The 9,242-nt window shown below is 47.6% G+C and overlaps 1 long non-coding RNA gene across 1 annotated transcript; it reads right to left on the minus strand.

Annotated features, from left to right (window-relative positions):
- Positions 1–874: 874 nt before the first annotated feature.
- On the minus strand, positions 875–8,444 carry LOC147000616 (uncharacterized). Its single transcript, XR_015045726.1, has 3 exons — positions 8,367–8,444; positions 6,375–7,206; positions 875–1,237 (listed from the first exon to the last, which is right to left on the minus strand). It is a non-coding gene; the product is annotated as an uncharacterized LOC147000616 (long non-coding RNA).
- Positions 8,445–9,242: the final 798 nt, after the last annotated feature.

Consider the following 9,242-nt stretch of genomic DNA (forward strand, 5'->3'; position numbering starts at 1 on the left):
ATCAAACCTGGTATAACCTTCCATACTGGTGTAGGTCCCTGGGCTTGTATATTGAATGTTTGGTCCCCAGCTGGTGGCACTGTTCTGGGAGCTGGGACCTAGCTGGAGGAAGTGACTCTGCCTTTGACGTTTAGGCCTCTCCTTGATCCCATTCTTTCTCTCCACTTCCTGTCTCCCACAAAGTGAGCAGCCTCTGCCACGTGCTGCCAGGATACCCTGCCTCATCACAGGCCCAGACCCAACAGACCCAGAACTGTGGACCAAAACCTCTGTAGCTCTGAGCTAAAATAAATCTTCCCACTTCAGTTTTTCTGAGGTATTTTGTCACAGCAACAAAAGGTCTAACTTCCCCTCACTTCTCCAGGATTTACCTCCATGGGTCCTACCAGGAGAACTATCAGGTAATGAGTCTACCACATTAACAAAACCTAGACAATCCTCCCAACCCCCACAAAACATCTTTTGATAGAAAGGACACACTTGATCTGCTGGCCCTGACTGATTCCTCATTTACTATTAAAACGATTTAACTTGTGTTTTCTTCTGATTTCTTTGGGGAAAAAAAAAATCTTCAAAGTTGTAAGTGTTTAAGAAATATCCTGGGCTCATTGAATTTCCTTTAAAATTGTGTTTATGGCCCAGTAAGATGGCCAAGTGGGTAAAGCTGTATGCCTCTAAGCCTGACAATCTTAATTAAAACCTCAGGGCCCACAAGGTAGAAGGAAAGAACCAATTTGTCCTCTGACCTCCACATACATATTGTGGTATAGTTGTGCATGCACACACACACACACACACACAACTAAACAAACAAACAAATAAATGTAACTTCCAATTAAAATTGTGTTTATAAAGGAAAAAGTGGTTGAAAAGGCAGTGTATATGGATATGTTTGTTATGTGTGAATGTGTCCCATATCTACAGGCATATTAAACAAAAACAAAACAAAAATGTCTGCACGGGTAAATACCACACCGCTATCATTAGATGCTATGTTTATAAATAACATATCTTTTTCTTGTCTAGATCATTTAATAATTCTTACTGATGAAAGACAAGATCATCATGCTGCCCAGTTGCTGACTCAGCAAAACACATGAGAAATGGACTCTGTTGGACGATTCTCATGGACATTTTCCGAATGGCAGAGATGGTTAAGCAAAGCCTCGCATTTCCATCCCAGAGTCTACAAAATCATCTCCCATCTTCTCAGCGGCTCACCAGGACTGTTGGCAACCTGTGGAGGCAAAAGACCAGAGGCACCCAGGAAGGACCCCACCTAGGATGGCGCTGCGCCAGGAACAAAGTTCTGAGGCAATGACTGCCCAGGGCCCTAGGTCTCCTCTCACCATCCAATAAGATCACCAGTGCCCTGTGTGGTCTCTCAGGACAGAATCACTTCCTGGCTGTTTGGATTCTAGCACCATCCAACTTTAAGTTACCTGGCACTTAGGAGCTGCTCTACAAACTCTGGTTGGTTAAATTCATTCTCTGCTCACTTGACAACACAGCGTGTGTTAATAGACACCTCCGCTGTGTTACGGCCGTCCTGGGGTTTGCAGTAACTCTATCTAGCCTGGAGACTGAAGTTCAAGTTGCACGGGAAGATTTCCTTTTAACAGAAGAACTCACACTTCAAGGTTCTTTGTAGAGATCTGTGGGCCCTGTTGGTTCACACAGAAGATTTCTTTTTAAGGAGCTATGGTCTGTGGCAATGGGTGTGGCCCGGAAGGAGTTGTTAGTCTCCCGAGACGGTGACATAGAAAGGACTGTATTGGCTGTAGAGAGAGCCCAAGGTTCTGCAAGTATCCTTCTGGTTCCAACTGTATGACAACCTCGGTTAGGCAACATTATGTCAAGTTGTCTACTTCTTCCAAAGCGTTCCTCTGCCCTGAGGTCATCTCCAGGCCTATTAAGGTTCTCCTTCAAGATTGCCAAGTATGATCCAAGGGAAAGATTGGGTGTGCCCTTGCAGCACTCCTCAGGAAAGCGCGTAGATGCTGTGGAATTAGTACAGGAGAGGCTTGTGGACCTGTGTCCTCCATCTGTCCCACAGGCATCTATCTGAAAGGCCTAGCCCCAGGAAGAGATGCTTTTGTGGGACCGGTGATATTTAAAGGGCAGAGATATTAGCCTCTCAAGAGGGAGGTAACATTAGAGACATAGTGTATAGGGCTGGGTCTGAATGCTCTCTGCTTGTATCAGGGGTGAGGGCTGGACAGCTTGGGGCAGCAGGGCAGGTCTCAGGGAAGCTGAGAGCAGTAGTTCCTTGATGGCCACAGAAGGGTTGCAATAGTTTCGGAACCAGAGTGACCGCATGTGCACATACCAGCCAGGGAGCAGCTCCGGTCTGAAACCACTTCTAAGCCGAGCTGCCCCTCTGGCAGAAGCTAGAACCCCATTGCTGCAAGCCACATTTTATGGAGTTCTTTTATTAGTCTCCCATGTAACCCATAGCCACATCATAAAATTAAATACCCCATTCTGTACATCAAGTCCACTGACTTCTTGAGCCCTGATTAACACTGGGCTTTTCCTTCTGGGGTTGTGTTACAGTAATGTTGTAACTGACAGTGAAGAACTCTTCGCCAGGAGTAGTCAAATCCTTCAGGCTCACAAGGCTTACTCTCAAATCACAGTGTGTCACGGGTGCGTCCCTCTTTCTCTGAAGTCTTTTTTGGCAGCTTTTCAATAATGCCTCTCTGTATCTTTCATCCCCTCATCTCCTTCCACCCGACCTCTCGAACTGCCTTAGAGCTGAGTGTCCCTAGTGCTTGCACAGAGTCACAGGTCAGGGTAGCCCCAACTCACCCCTGAGAATAAATTTAGCCTGTGGCTAATATCCCAGATGGAGAAGTTATCTTTAGCCTGGCAGAGGTGGAGAGTCAGTCCGGGCCATGGTGCAAACAGCAGTTAGGAGGGGAGGGGAGGGAAGTCAGCCCCCCACCCCTAGCCTACAATATAGCATTCAAGTGTGCTCCTGGGTGACAGAGAAATAAAAGTCACCGTGCTTTCCAAATCACGAAGAAACACCTGAGAACAGTGATCTGATTCTTTCCCTACTATGAACAGAAAAGATGTCTGCATTGTGGGTCAGCCACATAAAACCTCAAACACATGTTCTTTAAAAAGAGCATCAAGCCAACATAATTTCCAGCCTTCCTCATTCATATCTGTTTACTGCTTGTTCATTAGTTTTGTTGCCTGCAGGTGTAAAGGTTTAAGACATAAGAAAAAAAAAATGTGTGGGGGAAAAAAACCTCCATGGAACACTCATGTGGCTTGAATTAAGGAAAGGACCAGGAATATTCTATTTTAAAACTGGAATACCTTGGTCCACTCCGGGAGCCCCAAAGGCTGAACTCACTCTGATAGCAAGAAAATGCTAGATTCCACCAGAGGAGACACTTGCCTTATGATGCTTTGGCTGTTCTGGTGGCACAAGTCTATAATCCCAGATACTTGGGAGGCTGATTCAGGAGGAACACAAGTTCAGGGCTGTCTGGGCTACAGAGTGAGTTCAAAGCCAACCTGGGCAACTCGGTGGGAACCTGTGTCAAAAACAAAGGGGGGAAAGGAAAAAGATGTGCTAAGAGCACAGCTCAGTACCTGGCAGGCATGAGACCTTAGGTTCAGTTCAATCTCTAGAACTACTAAAAAGAAGAAAGAAAGAAGAAAAGAAAGAAAGAAAGAAAGAAAGAAGGAAAGAAAGAAAGAAAGAAAGGAAGAAAGGAAGGAAGAGAGAGAGAAAAAGGAGGGAGGGAGGGAGAGAGAGAGAGAAAGGGGGAGGGAGGGAGAGAGAGAAAGGAAGGAAGAGAGAGAGAGAGAGAGAAAGAAAGAGAGAGAAAAGAGAAAGAAAGAAGGAAAGAAAGGAAAGAGGGAGGGAGGAAAAAAGAAAGAGAGAGAAAGGGAAAGAAAGAAAGAGAGAAAGAAAGAAAGAGAGAGAGAGAAAGGAAGGAAGAAAGAAAGGAAGAGAGAGAGAAAGAAAGAAAATAAGGAAGCTAAAACGGATGGATGGAGGGAAAAGAGAAAGCCTCCTTCTCTCACTAAAACCCTCCGTGTCACAGTCGGTACCCAGAGACTCCTACTTGGTTTTCATTGTAGAACAATTCATTAAAATCTTTTTGTCAAAACGCCTGAACACTTGTGGTTATTATTAGGGTAAATCCAGAGCCGAGGCTGAACTTGAGCTGGGTTCTGACATGTCTGAGCATGTCTGACAGCTGTGTGAGAGGCCCTGGTCTCCTGGGAAGAAGCCTGTATTGTGGGACAGGAGACAGAGCCCCAGTTAATCCAGGAAGCGGTCTTAGAAGCCGGGATACGCAACTGGTTTCAGGATCCTTCCGTCACACGAGCTTTGGACTTCTGGGAGCAATGAGACCATGAGAAAGAATTCGAAAGACTATGTGGCAAGATCTCGTGTGAAGCAGAGCACAGAGCTTGGAGCTCGGATACGGGACCATCACACAGTAGGGAAAAAAGACAGGGTCACAAGTAGCTAGACAGTCCCGTAGGATCAGGCCCCAGGGATGCTTGGCCCTAGCAAGCCTTTCCTTTAAGAAGGCCGTGGGGTACAGTACCCCTGGAGGGTCATTGTATTTGAGAACCTAAGAAAAGTGAGCTTACTTTGGTATGGGCTTCAACACTAAGCCTCTTCGTAGCCTTTCCTTCTCTAGACTTGATGATGCTGGTTGCACAGAGGCTGGATCTGCCTCTACTGGATCTTACATGAGGACTCTCTGGTTCTGCTGCTCATCTCTATGACTCCTCCTCCCCCAAATGTAACCACAGAACACGTGTAAATACTTCCGTGAGCACCTACCCACCAATGAATTACTGTATCTCTATCAGTTACCATCCTGTGAGCCATCCTGACAGTCTATTGACACTTACTAAAATGGATTCACAGTATCTATCTAAGCGGGGGGGGGGGACGGGGGGGGGACGGGGACGGTGACTTCTCCTTGGATCTTTCTTCAGCTGTCCTTGCTTCAACCCTGCCTTGCTTATGTAGTATGGAAGAGGTCGGGAGCATAGTACTCCACACTGTCTTAGTACCTAACATCGTTCGGTACGTGAAAGACTAAATCTACGATTCTCAAAACCAACGGACTGTAATTCTCATCTCCACATCACCATGTAAACGTTGCCTACAAATGAATCCACTTCGTAACAACCTTTAGCATCATCATGTAAATACAAGATATTCAATCTTTTAAAAAAGAATTGAGAGAGACAGAGACAGACAGACAGAGAGAGAGAGACACAGAGAGAGAGAGGTGTCTCATATAGCCTAGGCTTGCCTACCAACGAGGCTTCATTCTGAGCTCCAAAGACATTCTCAATGATGAGAACTTGTGCCTTGAAGGAAGATAATTAATTAAGCAGTATGTGACTGGGCGTAGAATTTTCTTTGTACAGCTGCTTTGGCTCATGGTTTGAAACAGGGTCTCACTCTGTAGTCCTGGCTGACCCAGAACTTGCTACATAGACCAACCAAGCTGTCCTTGACCTCATAGTGATCACAAGGCCTGTCTCTGCCTCCCAAGTACTGGATTATTTTATTTTGTTTTGTTTTGAGCTTGACTCCTATCCAATCAAAACTGACTCCTCTTTTTATTTTATGAATCTTTTGCCTGCAAGTATGTCTGTACACCTTGTTCAGGCCTGATATTCACAGGAGTCAAATGAAGGAATCAAGGTGCCCTGAAACTGAAGCTACAGACAATTACGAGTCACCATGTGGTTGCTGGGAATTAATCCAAGACCTCTGGAAGAGCAGCCAGTGCTCTTAACTGCTGAGCCACCTCTCCAGCCCCTAATTCTACTTTTGAAAGTATATTTATATATTACTCTTCCAATTAATCTTCAAAAAAAAATCTAGTTTAAAAAAATCAAAGCAAAGAACAATATACAAACCTAACCCCCTAAGCAACGGGCTTAGAAAGTGCCTTTTGCTGATACTGGACCCCGTAGGATCAGATGTCCAGCATGTCCTGGCTCCATCGACTGGCTTGCAGTACTCAAAATGGCTTGCGCAATGACTGGCCTGGCTCACAGCCCACCCAATGCTCTCCCCCATAACTAGGGCAACATGACTTCCGTTTGTTGACTCGTCTCTAGGTCCAGGCCCTGGGACTAATCCTGTTTCTTGTCTGGAGGGATTTGAAGGGCTAGCAGCTTGGGTTGCTTAGGCTCAGCCAGCCTGGTTGCTAGGCCTGTTCTAGTTTTTGTGTTCTCTTGGCAGAGTGGTCTAGGCCTTCCCTGGTGGGGACACAGATGACCATTTTTTTTTAGCCTGTCTGGCCTTGAAATCCATGAAGGGATAAATATGACACCTGTGAGATGAGCCAGCCCCCCCATGGCATACATACCTATGTATTCACCAACCACAGTTACCAAACACCTCTTGTGTATACAATAGCAAGCCAGGCTTGGGTCAAAGCAAGTATGAAGAGGAGGACTTTACCAGGACCGTCTAGTAACACAGCCCCAAGGCAGGTTTGATTTTAGGGAGACAAAGACTGAGTCTGGGAGGGATCAGAGGAAGAGATCAGATGGTTCTTAGACTTCTGAGGTGCTAGAATTTCAGCAGCTGCAAGCCGAAGGTTCCAGGTCAAGGAAGTAGTCAATGAAGGCAACCCTGTTGTCACAGAACTCAGAGTTGCTGGCCTTCTGCCCTCCCAGTCCTTAGAGAAGCAGAAGGTGAACACAGCTTGTCCCCAAGAGTCAATTTTATGAAGGGCTTGTTCTGTCTGAAACGCCTACCTTCCCACCACCATGTCTAGCGAACATCTACTTGTGTTAGCTATGTTTCTCTGTGCCGTGATGTACTCCCTCGTAAAGGCAGCTTAAGGAAGCAAGGTTCACTTGGGCTCGTGCTTTGAAGGAATGCCATCAGTCCATGGAAGGCATGGCCATCTCAGTGAAGGAACAAAGATGAATGCTAGTGTTTAGCTTGCTTCTTCTTCATACGCAGTCCAGGCCCCCAGACCATAGGAGGGTGCTGCTAACATTCAGGGTAGGCCTTCCCTCTTTAGGTTAAGCCTCCCTGGAAGCATCCTCATAAGCCCCCGCCATCCAATCTCCTAGGTGATTCTAAACCAGTCAGGCCGACAATGAAGATACATGACCCCTGTTTTCAAGACCGTAATACCTCAGTGACCTTCTCAGGCAGGATAATTGTCCTGTTCACCGTTCTCAGTGCTAGAAAGGAAGGGAAATCCAGATGTTGAGTGGGCTCTGATTCTATTTATTTAGGTTACTCTGTGTGTGTGTGTGTGTGTGTGTGTGTGTGTGTGTGTGTGTGTAGGAATCAAACCCTGAGCCAGGACCCTACCACTGAACTGCTCTTCCTGCCTCTAAGGTCCAGTTGAAGTTCAGCCCCTGCCTTTCTGAGTCATTTTATCACTCAGTGAAGTGTTCTGGCTAGGAGTGTCACCTCCCTGAGGTCACCACAAATTAAGGAAGTCAGTAAGACCGAGGCAAGCGCCAGTCGCGGTGCCTGCTTTGGAGCCTTATAACCCTAGGCTGCAGTTACTCTGTAATCTACCCTTTGCGACTCTGAGAGGCCCCAGACCGGAGATAGTAATCCTGAATTTATCTCTGCAAGCGATTAAAGGTATTCTCACTGCAGAGATTTAGTCTTCTTAAGGGATGGGCCCAAATGTACCGGGAGAATAAACACACACGAAAAGAACTGGGAACTGGAAAAGTAAAAAAACAAAACAAAACAAAACAAAACAAAAAACAAAACCCACAGGATCGGAGTTGCCAAATTCAGAAGAGAAATGGCTCCTGAGCCCCTTTCCACGGCTTCAGCTGGGATCTGGACGCTGGATTTTCCAGGCTGCCCTGCTCCTGCCCGGTGCCAGGTCACAGCGCGGCCCTCCCACCCACGCGGGCCAGCAGCCGGCCAGGCTGGGCGCGGCAGGAAGGCGAGCCAGCTCCAGGCACCCTGATCCTTAACTGCCGCTACCAAAGTCCCGGCTGATCCTAATCAGTGTGGGAAAGGAGCGCCTGGGCCCAGCCCGCCGCCGGAGACGCCGCCTCTTTTCATAAACTTTATCGCCGCGGTGCACAGTCCCTGATAAAGCACCATAAATAAACGAGCAGGCCTGAGTGTGCGGCTGGCCGGAGGCTGCCGGAGCGCACGCCCTGCCTCGGCCCGCAGCTCCCGAGGGGAAATGAATCATGCGCCAAGCTCAAGAGGGATCCGAGCTCCCCCCATCCCAGCCCCTGCAATCGCAATGCTATAAATAAGAAGGCAAGCCTCCCCCTCCTTGGCAGCATTCAGGAGCACTAGGAGTTTCCTTGTGGCTGCCGGCCACCCTTCTGGCCTGGGAGCTAGGAGTGTTCTTGCTTACCCTCCTGCTTCAGGTCAAGTTCCTTGGGCCTGGGTTGAGCCTGGGCATGTGGCTCCATTATCACAAATTCCTCTGGCTCTTGCACAACACCTGGGCTGGAGCCGGGAAGGGAGGGGCGAAGAAAGGCTTGAAAGTCTCTGATGGCAGGTGATCCAGGGAAGGGGTCCCTTCTGCTTAGATAGCCTGTTCCGGTCAAACCCTAGGAGAAGCGCAGGGGGCTAAGCTCGACCGTGTCCAATTGACTCAGGCGAAGGAACAGTAAAGATTCTGGTGGATAGGGAAGGAAGGGGGCCTTCCCGCCTCATCCCCCACCCTGGGAGAATGTGTTCAAAGGCTTCTGATAAATTATTCAACATCTTTTATCCTTCAGTCCTTAAAAAATGTTAACTTTATTTTTAATTTTAAATTATACATATGCACGCCTGTCTGTCTATATATACGTGCACGTGAGTCCCAGACCAAGGCATCATCAGGAGCTACAGATGGTTATGAGCTGCCTCTAAGGGTGCTGGGAACTGAACTCAGGCCCTCTGCAAGAGCAGTGTGAGCTCTCAAGTCCTAAGCCCTCTCTCCAGCCCCCCCCCCTGTCTTTGACATTTTTTTTTCTTGGTGGGTCTCTACGTTAGCCAATGGTACCTCTTGAAAACAAGCTTGTGGTCTGCATCAAGCTTATGAAGTCGTCTAGAAAGACAGGTGTTTGGCACAACATGTGCCAGCTCAGCACTAATGCCCAGTTTTCAGGCTTTCTGGTCCAGCTGCAGCCACCTGGCTCTGTGGTCTCCTGGTCTTTGCTTCTCCCTGGGCCAGAGTTTCCTTATGTGTCTGATGCTCTCTAATAGCTCCCCCAGCTTGCCTAGTCTCTGGAAAACACTATCA

This window comes from Mus caroli, unplaced genomic scaffold (genome assembly GCF_978045245.1).
Source record: "Mus caroli unplaced genomic scaffold, Mus_caroli_1 scaffold_17, whole genome shotgun sequence".
Taxonomy (NCBI): domain Eukaryota; kingdom Metazoa; phylum Chordata; class Mammalia; order Rodentia; family Muridae; genus Mus; species Mus caroli.